This window comes from Pelophylax lessonae (genome assembly GCF_965119305.1).
Source record: "Pelophylax lessonae genome assembly, chromosome: 6".
Classification (NCBI taxonomy): domain Eukaryota; kingdom Metazoa; phylum Chordata; class Amphibia; order Anura; family Ranidae; genus Pelophylax; species Pelophylax lessonae.
In genome coordinates this window covers 188,037,641-188,054,543 of record NC_138773.1, presented here as the reverse complement: position 1 = coordinate 188,054,543, position 16,903 = coordinate 188,037,641, and positions in this window count along the sequence as shown.

The following is a 16,903-nucleotide window of genomic DNA, read 5'->3' as shown; positions in this document are numbered from 1 at the left end:
AAGAAATGGGTTGTTATTAACATCTTTTGTCCAATCAAAGTTAACAACTAATTATAGTAAGCATTATGTCAATCTAGATCGTGATTCTCTGTCATCAGGGAAAATTTCTTGGTGACGCACAATAAAAGTTCCAAAGGGGCTTTTTAGAAGATATTATTGGCTTTGTGGTCAGCTGTCCAGACAGAGTTGATATTCTGAGAGATAGGGAATTTCCACTGTTTCGGTCATCTGATATATTCTTAGCCTTTGCAAGCTCAGTGACACATGTAAAGAAATCAAAGTAAAATGAGATTAACTCAAAAGACATTTTGTTTAAGATAACCATTCTAAATGCCAGTCAAGGCATCCTGTAAAGGCCAATAAGGTATCCAGAAAATGCGAGATAGGTATGCCACGACACAGTCATGCCTTTTTCTTTCCTGATTGAGCAGCCGCAGTGTTAGACTAAATATGTCTGTTGCAAACAAATGTTTTCTCTTCTTGTGTCTATGCACAGGTCTTCCAGCTACACAGGAGGCCCCTGCCAGACCAGACCCCCATCTAACACCAGCACTAACATGACTAGAAAGTGTGGTAACTGTGGGAATAAGTTGTCGAGGTCTTACTTAAAGCCATTGTGCCATACATGTATTAATAAATTGGCAGGGCAAGAAGCATCTGTTTTAATGAAAGGTTTCCTTAAATCAATGCAGGATGAGATGTTGGCTACTATTCAGTCATTTAGGACTGCAGCAGCTATCACTCAGACCCCAACACAGACAGAGGAAATATCAAGGGATAGTTTATCCTCCCAGGATAGTGTGTGGTCAAGAGGACCCTCTTCTCTCTTGTCAGGATCCCAACCCATTCCCTCATCACAAGTTAGGGAGGAGGAGGATCCAGGGGAAGGCAGGGCCGTCTTTTCCACTGGGCATGCCCGGCGGTTGCCCGGGGGCCCCACTTGCCAAGGGGCCCCACATGGATGGTGGCATGTCCCTGGTGGTCTAGGGCCCCCGTTGTGTTGTCCGCCTGCCCGGGCCCCCCCCTTATTGCTTATTGCGGCGGCCGTGGCTTGAGTCTGCACTGCAGTACACACTGGTTGCTAAGGCCAGCCCGACTGGCATCTAGCAACCAGTGACGTTAGCAGTGCAGACCCAGGATGCACGGCGCCGCAGCGGAGGACTCAGAGGAGGATCCTCCTCCTCGTCGGCTCGTCCTCCTCTCCTCCCTTCGTCTCGACCCGAGTCCCGACTGGCTCCGCCTCCACCCACCTCCTCCCATCTGTGCAGCTGAGCAGCCGTTGTAAAGGTAAGGCTGCCACGGCTAATTGACTTTCTCCAGGAACGCATTCACGAGCAGCAGGCAGACGCTGTTCCTGCATTCCTCTTGGTCTTGGGCGGGCAGATCGCAACGCTCCTCTGACAGGAAGAACAGTTGAAACGCAGGAGATACGTTCCGCGCCTCTGTGTGTGTCTTCACACACACACACACAGAGAACCAGTGAGCACCAGCCCCGCCTACATGGAGGGGCCGGTTACGAAGCACATACAGCGATAGGCCACAATGATAGAGGTGGAACGCACACATGCTTTCGAAGTGGATAGCGTGCGTTCCACCCTGTAGTACACTGCAACATGCTGACAACTGGGGGATCTACCCTTAAGCGTGGCCCCCTGAGACCTATAATCTGCTCAGCATCCAAGAAAGGTACTGGACCTATTAGATATGTATATATGCTGGGAGGTGGTCTCCCCACCCCCCTTACACTCAGATATTAGCCTCTTTAGGTGGGAATCAAAAGTCCTCTTAATGTACGCCTAGCACATATACACTGCCTTATACAGACATCCTATGGCCCGGATGCTATATATACTGGTGTCTGTACACTATGCCCACTGTCCTTTCTAAAGCAGCAAGTACATTGTGCACTGGTGAGCGATTCTGGCTTACTGCTGTTTGACTACTGTCTTTGTCTTGACAATTCTGATGCATTGATCAGAAAAGCCATCTCCCCCCTCCTCTGTAGGATGTAGGATATATCCCCTCCTTGTCCCCCCCTCTTCCTTTATTACATGCATCTGTCTGCATCCAGAATGCAAGATGCCACATCTCTGTGGCTGCATATGTCTCTGACTGTATGTGTCTGCATCAATCTTAGAGTATGAACCTCTTTGACCATACACCTTTTTTCACGACTACACCTGTCTGCATCTAAAAATCTAGGATCGTAAACTATATACATATTACAGGGAACGCTATATACTACAAGAGAGTACAACTACTACCTGGAGGATATACCTTACTATATACATATTACAGGGAATCCTATATACTACAAGAGTCTCTTGTAGAATATAGTGTTCCCTGTAATATGTATATAGTAAGGTATATACTCCAGGTAGTTGTACTCTCTTGTAGTATATTCTGGTGGGTGATTGTGTAGGCAGGGGGCCCCAGTGAACTGCATTGCCCAGGGGCCTATAAGGCTCTTAAGATGGCACTGGGGGAAGGCACCAGTCACATTAGATCCCCATCCAGTTCAGACAAGGAGTCAAACAGTGACAATGAGAAGGAAATGGATAGTTTCAAAAGAAACAAGAGTCTCTTTCCTTTAGAGTGTATGGAGGGTCTCCTTAAAGTGGTGCATGCCACTGAAGGGATCCCAACTCCGGTCAAAGAGTCTTCCATTAAGGATAAAGTGTACAGGGCTTGGGAAGAGCCCAGTACAGAGCAATTCCCATCCACCAGTCTTTAAAGGACATGATTGACCAGGAATGGAAATTTCCTATGAATGCCTTATCCAGACCAAAAAACTGGAAAAGAAGGTATCCTTTTGAGGAACAGGAATTGGAGGAGTTTAAAAAAAGCCCTAAACTAGATGCTCCTCTGGCCCAGCTATCAAAGAGGTCAGATTTGTCCTTTGAAAATGCTGGTCACATTAAAGGTGTCATGGAACTCAAGATGGAATCCTTACTAAAAAAGGCTTTGGCTTCTAACTCATATAATATGACTACAGCTCTAGCAGATACCTGTATGGCCAGAAATGTAGATTTGTGGATCAAGGAATTGTCAAACATATCTCTACAATGGAGGGATCACAAGACTTACTAGATTCCCTATCTGTGATTGGGAAAGCGGTGTCTTAGCAGACTCAGCAGTAGTCAATACTAGCCTCTGCAAGAACAGCAGCACTGATGAATTCTGCTAGGACAGTTTGGGTCAAAGCATGGGAAGGAGATATATCTTCCAAGCTGAGACTTTGCGCATTACCTTTTGAAGGGTCTTTTTTGTTTGGCTCTGGGCTGGATGATGTTTTATCCAGATCCTCAGAGAAGGGGGAAAAAATTCCCTACTAAGAGGAAGGACAAGTTGGGGAGGTATTCCTTTCGGAACGTCCAAGACAGAAACCAACAAAGGCCTTTCAGGGGGCAAACCAGGAGAGGTGGTCCGGCAAAGGGAAAACAAGGAGCAAACTTGCTGTTCCTTAAACCTGGACCCAATCCTAAAGAGACCAAGTGACGCCAGCGTCGGGGTAGGGGGCAGGTTAGCCCATTTCATTTCCCAATGGGAAAACATCTCAACCAGCCCCTATATTCTCCAGATCATCCGGGAAGGTTACCGACTGGAGTTTTCCTCTCAGCCAGTGACAGAAATAACAATGACATATCCCTCAAGAGTAAAACAAAAGAAGAAAGCACTGCTAGAAAGTATTCAAGAGTTAGCATAACAGAGGGTGATTACACCTGTACCATTAAGTCAGGTATTCCAAGGCTTTTACTCCCACATATTTGTGGTACCAAAGCCCTCCGGCTAGTCGTAAACCTCAAAAATTAAACAAATTTCTAATATACAAGAAGTTCTCTATGGAGAACATTTATGCGGTCAGAAAAAATCTGTTTCAGAACATCTCTTTATGACCACACTGGATCTAAGGGATGCTTACCTGCATGTCCCAATTTGTCCGGAACATCAAGCATTCCTCAGATTCACAGTAGTGACGGAAGAAGGAACTGCACACTGGCAGTTCAAAGCTCTTCCCTTTGGCTTGGCAGCCAGTCCAAGGATCTTTACGAAGATCTTGGCAGAAGTAGTAGGCCATCTTCATCTTCAGGGCCTAAGTTTGATCCCTTATCTGGACGATATGTTGATCTTTGCAAGATCAGCAAAACAGGCCACGGCAGACACCCAAAAAGTGATGTCAGTCCTACAGACGGTAGGGTGGCTGAATGTGGAGAAATCCTCAATAGAGCCAGCACAGGTTCAAGTCTATCTGGGGTACAAGATAGATAGATTCCAGAGGAAAAGGTGGAAAAAGTGGTCTCGGCGGTGGAAAATGTCTGTTCTCATCCTCTGTGTTCCTGGTGACAGATCATGAGGATTTTGGGTCTGATGACAGCTTGTATCCCAGCTGTAGAGTGGGCCAAATTGCACTCATGACACCTCCAATTTTTCCACCTGCTCTCTTGGAACAAGAAACAAGAGTCCCTAGACGAAAAAATTACGCTCTCCCCGCAAGTAATATCCCTAAAATGGTGGACAGCTCTCAAAAATCTGAGGGAAGGGGGCGACTCTGGGGTCAAGAGCAACCCCGAAAGATCACCACGGATGCAAGTTCCGAGGGGTGGGGAGCTCATCTTGAATGAGCTCATGCCCAGGGCACCTGGGATATACAGATAAGTCAGGCCTCATCCAACTACAGAGAGCTGAAAGCGGTGGAAGAAGCAATAAGAGCATTCGAAAAGGACATTTCAGGGAAAGAAGTCCAAATCCATTCAGACAATGCTACAACAGTAGCTTACTTGAATCATCAAGGGGGACCAGATCGAACACCCTGTTAAAGTTAGCTCAGGAGACACTGGGTTGGGCAGAAAAGAGTTATTTCTCTATCGGCAGTGCATATAAAAGGGAAGGACAACTGGGAAGTGAACTTCCTTAGTCGCCATTCCATCAAGCAGACAGAATGGCAACTGAATCCCAGAATATTTCAACTTTTAGTTCAAAAGTTTGGTCAGCCGAAAGTGGATATGTTTGCCCCTTGGCAGAACAAAAAAGTAAGCCGGTTCTTCTCCCTGACACAAAAAAAGGATATGTTGGGCTTGGATGCTCTAGCACAGCCATGGCACTTCAGGCTAGCCTATGCTTTTCCTCCTCAAAATCTGATTCCAAGAGTTCTACAGAGACTCAGTGGATGGCCGCAACTACGTCTCATCTTGATTGCCCCTTGGTGGCCAAAGAGAACGTGGTTCGCGACTCTGGTATCCCGATCAGTGACAGCTCCTTGGAAACTACCAGAGGTTCCGGATCTGTTACTACAAGGGCCTCTTACTCACCCCAGACCACAGTTTTTTTCAGTTAACAGCCTGGGTAGTGAGCGCCAAATCCTAAAGGGATAAGGTCATTGATACCCTCCTAAGTAGAAAACAAGTTACTAGGAAAATGTATTCCAAAATTTGGAAAAAATTCTGTACTTGGCAGAGTCAGAAGAATTATTCCTCTGCCTCGATCCCCATTATCCTGGAATTTTTACAGGATGGGGTAGATAAGGGGGTGGCAGTTAACACCCTTAGAGTACAGGTAGCGGCACTTTCTGTTTTCTTAGATAAAAGTCTGGAGCCGTTAAAAGATTTTTGTTAGCTCGGGGAAGAGCGACCCCGATTAATAGGGCTAATGTTCCAGTATGGAACTTAACTCAAGTACTAGAGACGTTATCTAGTGAACCCTTTGAACCTTTGGTTAAGGTTAATCTGAATATTTTGTCAATTAAGTTAACTTTTCTGTTAGCAATTACCACAGCCAGAAGAGTGGGAGATTTACAAAGTTTGTCCATAAAGGAGCCTTTTATGCTAATTCTCTAAGACAGAGTGATTCTTAGACCAGATCCCCTGTACCTACCCAAAGTAGTTTCCTCTTTTCACAGAAAACAAGAGATGGTCCTGCCATCATTTTGTGAAAAGCCTAGGTGTGCAAAGGAATGAAAATTCCATTGCCTGGATATAAAAAGGTGTCTTCTCACCTATTTGGAAAGAACCAAAGGATTTAGAAGGTCTAGTCACCTGTTGGTTCTACATTCTGGACCAAGAAAGGGATTGCAAGCATCAAAACCCTCGATCTCTAGGTGGATTAAGCAAGCCGTTAGTATGTCTTTTAAGGTGTCGGGTATCCCCACACCAGCAAATCTAAAGGCACATTCCACAAGGGGCATGGCAACATCCTGGGCCGAAGGAGCCGGAGCATCCTGGGAACAGATCCGCCATGCAGCCACCTGGTCCAGTCAAGATACCTTCCTAAAGCACTATCATGTGGAAGTACTGTCTCAACAAGTCCTTGCCTTTGGCAGAAAGGTTTTACAGGCAGTGGTCCGGCCCTAAGGTAGGCCAGTATGTATTCCTTTATCATCCTCTCATATGTAGGCCGTCCTGGAAGGGTGAAATGAGAAAACTTACCGTTAGTGTACCGGTAACGGCCTTTCTATTAACCCTTCCAGGACGGCCGGCCTACTTCCCGCCCAGAGGTGGTGGTGAGTTAAATGTGTGTGTGTATATATATATATATATATATATATATATATATATATATATATATATATATACTGTATGTTATTGAATAACTGTGTCCCTTGAAAGTTTGGTTGGAAAGTTACTTTTCTATTACTGAAGCTCAAAGATGGGTGGGACCTTTTTAACAGCTGCAAATTAGTTGTTTCCTGTAGGGTGGAGCCACAATCTCTCATATGTAGGCCTTCCTGGAAGGGTTAATAGAAAGGCCGCTACCGGTACATTAACGGTAAGTTTTCTTCAAATGTCCCAATTTGTACCTAGTTGAGCCAGAGGAGTATCCCACTCATTCCCTTCTCCCATCCCCATATAAAATAAACAACCACCAAAGACGCCGGACTGGTCATTGTCTCAGATCTCACACTTGAGCAATCAGCTTAAATGTGCTGTTGGTGTTAACGGTAACCATGGCAGACCCACATCAGGCCCAATGCCTGGAAATATTGCTACATATATAATCATTTAAAAACAAAAAGGTTTCTGCTGTACGCTTTAAAGTTCTACCTCTTCCACCATGCCCTCAGTTATGCTGTTTCCTCCAGTATGGAGCCATTACAGGCAACTTTTGTAGTGGGGACTATGCTCTCTCCGTGGTGGGGGGGGGGGTCTTACCCAGGGTTTTTTCTGATCTTCTGACCATCCCAGCACCTCCCTCCTGTTGGATGATGGGGGTGTTGCAGTGCCTTTTTTTCCCTCACCAGCCCAGGGGAGCAATGGCCAGCCGGGTTGTCTGTGCCTGTGTGCCCAAAGCTGCATGGAGTTATTTGGGCTGGTGTCATGCAGCCCAGGACTTACGAGGTGGTTCCTTCAGTGCAGGGAAGCCGCTATAGTGGTGGAGGCTTGCCACATGTGAATTCCAGGTCCTGGCCACTCCACATTCTCAGAATTCTGCTGCACTGTGCAACATGGAAAAAGCAGAAACTGCTGGCTGCTACGGCGGAAGCAGGTGCCTAATCTCATGCACTAGCCAGGCCCAGGTAAGGGGGGTACATTGGTGCCTTTCGGTTATCCTTACTATTGGGCTTTTTTGTGTGTGGTTTATTGTGACTTCCTCTCTGGGAGTCAGGGTGATGGAAGCCTGCTGCTGAAGTCCGCTACAGCTGGGGGGCTGCTCTGCACTGGTGAAGATTCTCGGAGCTCCTTCCTCTCTCCTCTATTTGCAGTTGTTTAACTTTGCATGGGGAGCTTGGGTGGTCACATGACGGGTGTGGGTCAATTCGTGCTGGAGCCCACTTAAAATGGGATTGTATTTGTTCCCCTGTGTTATTGTTTAACCACTTTACCACCGGAGGATTTTGCTGTCTTACGTCCAGGCCACTTTTTGTGCTTCGGCACTGTGCGACTTTAACTGACAATTGTGCGGTCATGCAATGTTGTACCCAAACTAAATTTATGTCCTTTTTTCCCCACAAACAGAGCTTTCTTTTGGTGGTATTTGATCACCTCTGTGCTTTTTATTTTTTGCGATATTAATAAAAAAAGAGCGAAAAGTTTGCAAAAAAATGACATTTTCAAAGTTGTCTTTTAAAAAATATCCAATATACTCAATTTATGTCATTTTTTTTGGCCAAAATATATTTAGCTACATGTCTTTGACAAAAAAAAATTCAATGAGCGTATTTTTATTGGTTTGCGCAAAAGTTATAGCGTCTACAAACTATGGTGTAAATACTGAAATTTTACGCAGCTTTAATTTCTGACTGCCTATCTCAATTCATGAAGTGCTAAAATGGCAGGGCGGTACAAGACCCCCCCAAATTACCACTTTTTGGAAAGTAGACATCCTAAGGAATGTTCTGAGAGGCATGTTGAGCTCATTGAATATTTAATTTTTTTGTCACAGGTGTTTGAAAAATGACTAAAAAAAAAAAGTTGTCACTAAAAGATACATTTCTCACACATGCCATGGGTATATGTGTAATTACACCCCAAAATATATTCTTCTGCTTCTCCTGAGTACAGGGATACCACATATGTGAGACTTTTTGGGAGCCTAGCTGTGTACGGGACCCCGAAAATCAATCTCCATCTTTAGGTTTTCTAATGGCGTAAATTTTTGATTTTACTCCGCATTACCCATCACAGTTTCGGAGGCCCTGAAATTTCAAGATAGCACAAAACACCCCCAAATGACCCCATTTTGCAAAGTAGACACCCCAAGCTATTTGCTGAGAGGCATGGTGAGTCCATGGAATATTTTATATTTTGCCACAAGTTCCGGGAATTATATTATTATTATTATTATTATTATTATTATTATTATTATTATTATTATTTTTTGTTTTTTTACACAAAGTTGTCACTAAATGATGTATTGCTCACACATGCCATGGGTATATGTGAAATGACACCCCAAAATACATTCTGCTGCTTCTCCTGAGTACAGGGTTACCACATGTGTGAGACTTTTTTGCAGTCTAGCCGAGTACATGCCCCCGAAAATCAATCACCACTTTCAGGCTTTCCAAGGGCGTAAATTGTTGATTTCACTCCTGACTACCTATCACAGTTTTGAAGGCCATGAAATGCCAAGACAGCACAACCCCCCCCCCCAAGTGACCCCTTTTCGGAAAGTAGACACCCTAAGCTATTTGCAGAGGGGCATGTTGAGTGTTTTGCAGATCTCACTTTTTGTCACAAAGTTTTGGAAATTGAAAAAAGAGGAAAAAAAATGCATTTTCCTGTTTTTTCTTCATTTTCCAAAAAAAATGAGAGATGCAAAATACTCACCATGCCTCTCAGCAAATAGATTGGAGTGTCTACTTTGCAAAATGGGGTCATTTGGGGGGGTTTTGTGCCATCTTGGCATTTCATGGCCTTCAAAATTGTGATGGGTAGTAAGGAGTGAGATCAACAATTTACGCCCTTAGAAAGCCTGAAGGTGGGGAGTGGTTTTCCGGGTCCTGTACGCGGCTAGACTGCAAAAAAGTCTCAAACATGGGGTATCCTTGTACTCTGGAGAAGCAGCAGAATGTATTTTGGGGTGTCATTTCACATATACCCATGGCATGTGTGAGCATTATATCATTTACTGACAACTTTGTGTAAAAAAAAAAAAAAAATAATAATTTTCCTGAAACTTGTGGCAAAATATAAACTATTCCATGGACTCATCATGCCTCTCAGCTAATAGCTTGGAGTGTCTACTTTGCAAAATGGGGTCATTTGTGGGGGTTTTGTGCCATCTTGGCATTTCATGTCCTTCAAAAGTGTGATAGGTAGTAAGGAGTGAGATCAACAATTTACGCCCTTAGAAAGCAAGAAGGTGCGGATTGGTTTTCCGGGTCCTGTACGCGGCCAAAAAGTCTCACACATGGGGTATCCCTGTACTCAGGAGAAGCAGCAGAATGTATTTTGGGGTGTCATTTCACATATACCCATGGCATGCGTGAGCAATATATTATTTAGTGACAACTTTGTGTAAAAAAAAAACCAAAAAAAAAAAACAAATTGTCATTTTCCTGAAAAATATAAAATACTCCATGGACTCAATATGCCTCTCAGCAAATAGCTTTGGGTGTCTACTTTCCAAAAAGGGGTCATTTGGGGGGTGTTTGAACAGTCCTGGCATTTTATGCTCAATTTTAGCAACACATCACCCACTCTTCTAACCACTTGAAAACCAAGCCTTTTCTGTGAGTTTTTGTTTACATGAAAAAATATTTTTTTTTCACAAAAAAATTACTTTGAACCCCCAAACGTTATATATTTTTTTTAAAGCAGAGGCCCTACAGAACAAAATGGTGGATGTTGCAATTTTTTGTCACACGGTATTTGCGCACACATTTTCCAAACGCAATTTTTGCGTAAAAAAAACGCTTTTTTTATATTTAATGCAGAACTAAACTATATAATTCCAAATTGTTTGGTAAAATTTAAAAGATGATCTTATGCCGAGTTCATAGACACCTAACATGACATGCTTTAAAAATTGCACACGCCCGTGCCGCAGCAACAAACTACGTACGGTTTTAAAAGCCTTTAAAAGTCTTTACAGGTTACCACTTTGGACTTACAGAGGAGGTCTACTGCAAGAATTACTGCCCTCAACCTGGCGTTCGCGGCGATACCTCACATGCATGCTGCAATTGCGGTTTACATATGACACTAGACCAACGCTCGTGTGCGCATTTGCGCGCAAGCACGGGGGGACAGGGGGGCTTGATTTTTTTTTTTTTTTTTAATTTGCTTTATGTTATTTTGACACCTTTTCTTTCATTTTTTTTTCTTTAATCATTTTTATTGTTATCACAGTGAATTTAAATTTCCCCTATGATAGCAATCTGTAGTGACTCTTTTTTTTAAAAAAAAATTGGGGTCTTCTAGACTCTAGATCTTTCCTCTGACCTTAACGCCTCTGACCATACCAAAATTGGTGTGATAAAATACTTTCCCAATTTCCCAATGGCGCTGTTTTTCTGGCGAAACAGAACTCATGAAATGCTCGTAGCTTCCGGTATCTTAGGCCATAGAGATGATTGGAGCCATTCTCATCTCCAATCAGCTCTATGGTTAGATAATTGAACCACCGGCTGCACTCTCTGGTTAACTGGTGGGACAGGAGAGCCCGAGAAAAACCGTGGAAGGCAGCGGAAGGCGGCAGGAGGGGGGGGGGGGGGGAGTCCCCTCCCACTGCATGTAAAAGCAGTCTAGCGGACAATTATCCGCTAGGATTGCTTTTACATGTAAGCCAACCGCTAGCTGTAAAAAACGATACCAAGATGATGCCTAAATCTGCAGGCATCATCCTGGTATAACCACTCCAGTACCAGTACATTGCTGGTCCTTGTTTGGCATATAGGTTTTTTTTTTTTTTTTTTTTCATGCAGCCTGTGGGCTCAACAAAAAAAAAGAGAACCTATCAGAAATCAGCACAGGAATAATGCGTAGTATTACTCATCATTAACCGCCCAAACAACCACCCACTGAATTTGATGGGTATACACGACACTATCCACATATACCAAAATAGGATTTTAACTGCAGTGCTAAAATCAGAAAATCACCACAGCTGCTATCAGCAAAGGTATCCATATATGCTGAGCGCAAACACTGTTTGTGTCAGAATATATAAAATCAATGCGTGGTAGCCGACTACCTGCAAGAGAAACAGGTCACAAAAGAATGAAAAACAAAGGACATTAAAAGTACAGTAGGAAGTGTAGAAGAACATAAAAAAATTACTGAGACAACCACTATTTTTAGCTTTTATGTATTTTTTTTTTTCTTCAAATGTCGAGTTCCAGGTTCGGGTCTCTCAAAATGACGATAGCCATCGAACATCTTTTGAGACCCTGTGTAAATGTGCCCTAAACTGTGCCGTGCTGTACCCTACGCTAATAATCCAGTAGTGTGTGGTAGCGATGGAAACAGTCACCGTGGCAAAGACCAGGTTGGTCAGGACAGTCGGGACAATAATTCCGGGTGTCACGCCTAAATCCGCGCTTGCTGCAGACACGGCATCTTTTTTGGGGGTATCGTTGGGTACGGGTACTCGGGAGGAATTCCGGAAAATGCCTCTCATGCAGCCGGCTCACTGCATCTGGTTGGTGAATTGGGGCAGGAGCACCATCTGGATACAGAAGGGCTCTGATTATCTCTTCTTGGAATTGAAAGAAGGATAATGTTCCGGCAGACGCTTTGTATAAGACAAAAGCGTTGTAAAGAGCCAACTGAAATAGGTATACAGACACTTTTTTGTACCAGCGTCTGGCCTTACGGGCAATTAGGTACGGTCCCATCATCTGGTCGTTGAAGTCCACCCCTCCCATTTTACGGTTATAGTCGTGGACACAGAGGGGCTTCTCAACACCAGTGACCGTAGAAATTTAGACTGCCGTGTCTGGGTGAATGGAGGACAGCACGTAAACGTTTCGTTTGTCCCTCCACTTCACTGCAAGCAATTCCTCGCACCTCAAGCAGGCTCTCTCCCCCGAGCTTAGTGGGGCATTTACTAGCCGTTGGGGGAAGCCCCAGCGATTAGATCGCACGGTGCCACAAGCGCCAATTTGCAATTGAAAGAGGTGTCTAAAAAGTGGCACGCTTGAATAGAAATTGTCCACGTACAAGTGGTACCCCTTTCCGAATAAGGGTGACACCAAGTCCCAAACTATCTTGCCGCTGCTCCCTATGTAGTCTGGGCAGTCGGGGGGGCTCCACAGTGCTGTCTTTTCCCTCGTAGACACGGAAATTAACTGTATAGCCTGTGGCCCTGTCACAAAGCTTCTAAAACTTGACCCCGTATCTGGCACGCTTGCTGGGGAGGTACTGTTTGATAGCAAGGCGGCCAGTAAACTTAATCAGGGACTCGTCAACGCAGACATATTGTTGGGGGGTAAACAAGGCTGCGAACCGCTGATTGAAGTGGTCTACGAGGGGCCGAATTTTGTGGAGCCGATCATATTCAGGGTCTCCCCGAGGAAGACAGAGTTCATTGTCGTTGAAATGCATGAACAAAAATATTTGTTCGTATCGAGCCCTGGACAATCCACTTGGGTTGGGTGGTGAATGGGGGAAGTACTGGCGCTGTGGAATTTGTGGGCTGCCAATTAGGATATTCCAGCGCTTCAGGGAGGACACTATGGGCTCTACAGGCCTGTCTTCGGATACGCGATGGCTGCGGGCCACGACTCGTGCTAGCCACCGCACCAGCTTCAACTGCACTTAGGTGACTCGCCACGTCACCAGGTGATACTGCAGTGCTCCAAAAAACAATAAGGTGTGACCACCCTCCTCCTGCGCTTGGTATCCAAACCCCTCGACCACACTCCTCACGGGACTCACAACTGGCTTCTCAGATGGCTTAGGTCTTGCTGCCCATATCGGACTGGGGTAGTCCACTGGTACTGAAAGCAAAGAAACAAAACAGGGCGCACCGACCTATCGCATTATCCTCAATTGAAGGCTTTATTAAAGGAACATTAAAAAATGGCTACTCAGACGTAGATAAAGTAAGTCATATCAAGCTCAATTGCTCAAACGTCCAGGTGTAGTCCATACAATCGTTCATAACTGATGAGATGACGGCTGACGCGTTTCGAGGCCCAGCCTCTTCCTCAGGGCTCTTGAGGTTCTTGCAAGTCAGCAACTCCAGAATGGGGTCGGGTACGCCTGACCTTAGCAGGGACCCCTCTGTCGGAGCTATCTGTCAGGGAGCCGCTGCTGTCATCTGGTTCGTATACTGACCCTGATTCTGCCAGTGAGGCTTCCCCATCGCTCTCACTTGACATGGTCATTATACTATATAACTCTTCACCACTGTACCAACGTTTTGTCATTTTAGTAACTAAATTTACCGGTACAGTAGTGTGACTACTAGGTAATAAAAGCACCTGGTTGTCGAGAACTATTTGGTCGCTACAAAAAAAAACTGCTAGTGCTAACAGAGATCAGGCCTGACTCTGCTAAAGCAGCGGTTTTGTGTAATTTGTGTTTTTTGGAAGTGTCAGTAATCTATTGATTACTACACTTGCCTGGGCAGGGGGGCTAAACGCAGGTGCTAGCAGGAATCAGTGCTGATTGTGCGTTTTTGGAACACTAAATTATGAGGACGCTAGTATAGTTCTGATCAGATCAGATATTGATCTGTTCAAACACTATACTAGTAACGGAGGTGTATGTGTGTTAGTGTACTTGACTCTTACTGACGCTAAGTAACGGTGGTGTAGTGGGACCCTGACGCTAACTAGCTAGCCTAAGTTGTCACCCGTGACACTAATACAGTGATCGGTAATCACTGTATATAGTGAACACTGTGACAGGGAAGTGAAGGGGTTAAACTGGGGGAGATCAAGGGGTTAAACCTTTATAGGGGATAGATGGCGGGTGGCCTAAACCTATTCGGGCCTAGCGCAAGCGCAAATTAGGGTCACAAGTGACACTAAATACAGTGATCAGTAGTTATCTGATATACTGTATATATATATTAGTGCACTGTGTAATAGGGAGTGAAGGGGTTAATTGCGGGAGATCAAGGGGTAAAACCTTTATAAGGGATGGATGGGGGGTGGCCTAAACCTATTCGGGCCTAGCGCAAGCGCAAATTAGGATCACAAGTGACACTAAATACAGTGATCAGTAGTTATCTGATATACTGTATATATTAGTGCACTGTGTTATAGAGAGTGAAGGGGTTAACTGGGGAAGATCAAGGGGTTAAAAGTTTATTACGGGATAGGTGGCGGGTGCCCTAACCCTATCTGGGCTTAGCGCAAGCGCAAATTAGGGTCACTAGTGACACTAAATACAGTGATCAGTATTTACCTATATACTGTTATTTAGTGCACAGAGTAATAGGGTGTAAAGGGGTTAACTGTGGGTGATCAAGGGGTTAAAACTTTATTAGGGGATAGGTGTCGGGTGCCCTAACCCTATTTGGGCCTAGCGCAAGCGCAAACTACGCTCACAAGTGACACTTATACTGTGATCAGTAAAATGTCTGTATACCACTGTGTATAGTGTTCACTGTGAGGGGTTTGGGGGTGATCAGGGGGGTGATCAGAGGTGATCAAGGGGTTAAATGTGCCTATGTGAGGTGTGTCAGTGTAGTGTTGGTGGAAACTCGCATTTTTGATGTCTGTCTTCTCCTGGAACCGAAAGGACTCCAGGAGGGACAGTGACATCACTTCCCCTGCCTGTGTTTACATTACACAGACAGGACAGATTTCCATTGGCTGGGACCGATCGCCAGACACTGACCAAAAATCATTGGTCAGTATCTGGTGACTGATTGGTTCCCAAATGAATCCGATCGGAATCGGCTCCCGCGGCGCGCGGGAGCGCGCTCTGGGAGCCGTGAACCCGCCCGACGTAGGTCTACGTCGCTGGACGGGATCATGGCAAAGTGCCGCAGTAACCTCCATGTGAGCGGAGGTAAAGTGGTTAAGGTTGAAGCAAATGGAGCTCTCCTGTTAAAGGGAAGTGCCCTTCCTAGAAAAAGCCACTTAAAGTAGAACTACAAGCAAAATTTATTTTGTATAGAGTAAGGGGGGGGGGGTTATAAACTATGTCAGATATTTTTTGCCATCTGTCCCATTGCCGAGATTTTCCATCACTTCCTGTCCGATAGCCAAACAAGAAGTGAGAAGAAATCCCTGCAGATTGAGGGATATCCTTGGGGATGACAAGGTCCCCAGAACTAGTGTCCCCATTGGAATATTTCCCCTCTTTCTTTTATGGGGACATCCCAAACTTTGTGTATTTTTTTTTTACTCACTGGTGCTCCAGGGCCTTCAAAAGTGTGGGTTGTAATGAAATTAGATGTGTAATGCTCCTAGAACGCCTGAAGGTGCTACTTGGATGTTGGGCCTCTGTATGTCGCCAGGCTGTGTAAAAGTCTCACACATGTGGTATTGCCATGCTCCAGAGGAGTAACAGAATGTATTTTGGGGTGTAATGTTTGCTATGTACATGCTGTGTGTTAGGAATATCTTATAAATTTACAACTTTGTGTAAAAAAAAAAATACGTTTTAATTTTCTTTCCACATTTTTCCAAAAACTTGTGTAAAAAAATGACATGTTCAAAAGACTCATGCCTCATAGAATATACATTGGGGTGTTTTCTTTTCAAAATGGGGTCATGTGGGTAATTAGATTGTCCTGGTGCTCCAGGGCCTTCAAAAGTGTGTTAGGTCGTTAGGATATTATGTGTGAAACTTATAAAATTATGTGTGTAATTTATGCTCCTAGAACACCTGACAGTGCCCCTTGCATGTTAGGACTCTGTATGTGGCCAGGCTGTTTAAAAGCCTCACTCTTGGTATTGCCATATTCAGGAGGAGTAGCAGAATGTATTTCGGGGTGTAAATGCAAGTATACATATACTGTGTGTGAGAAATAACTTGTTGTTGTGACAATCTTGTGTAAAAATAAAGTATTTTCCCAAGAATTGTGGGAAAATATTACAACTTCAAAAAACTCACCATGCCTCTTACTAAATACCCTGGAATGTCTACTTTCCAAAAAGGGGTAATTTGGGGGTTATTTGTACTGTCCTGACATTTCAGGGCCTCAATAAATGCGATAGGCCGACGGTACATCAGGTGTGATTAGGCATGATCAATTATCCATGATTGGCACAATAGCTTGTAGACTCTAACTTTCACACAGACTAAATAATATCCACTAATTTGGGTTATTTTTTTACCAAAGATATATAGTAGTATAAATTTTGGCCCAAATTTATGAAAAAAAAATACTTATTTGCAAAATGTTATAATAGAAAGTAAAACAAAATGTTTTTTTTTTTTTCAAAATTTTCGCTTGTATCGCAAAAATAAATAAATTACTCAGTGGTGATTAAATACCACCAAAAGAAAGCTCGATTTGTGTGAAAAAAAAAGAAACATTTGGGTACAGCGTTGCATGACTG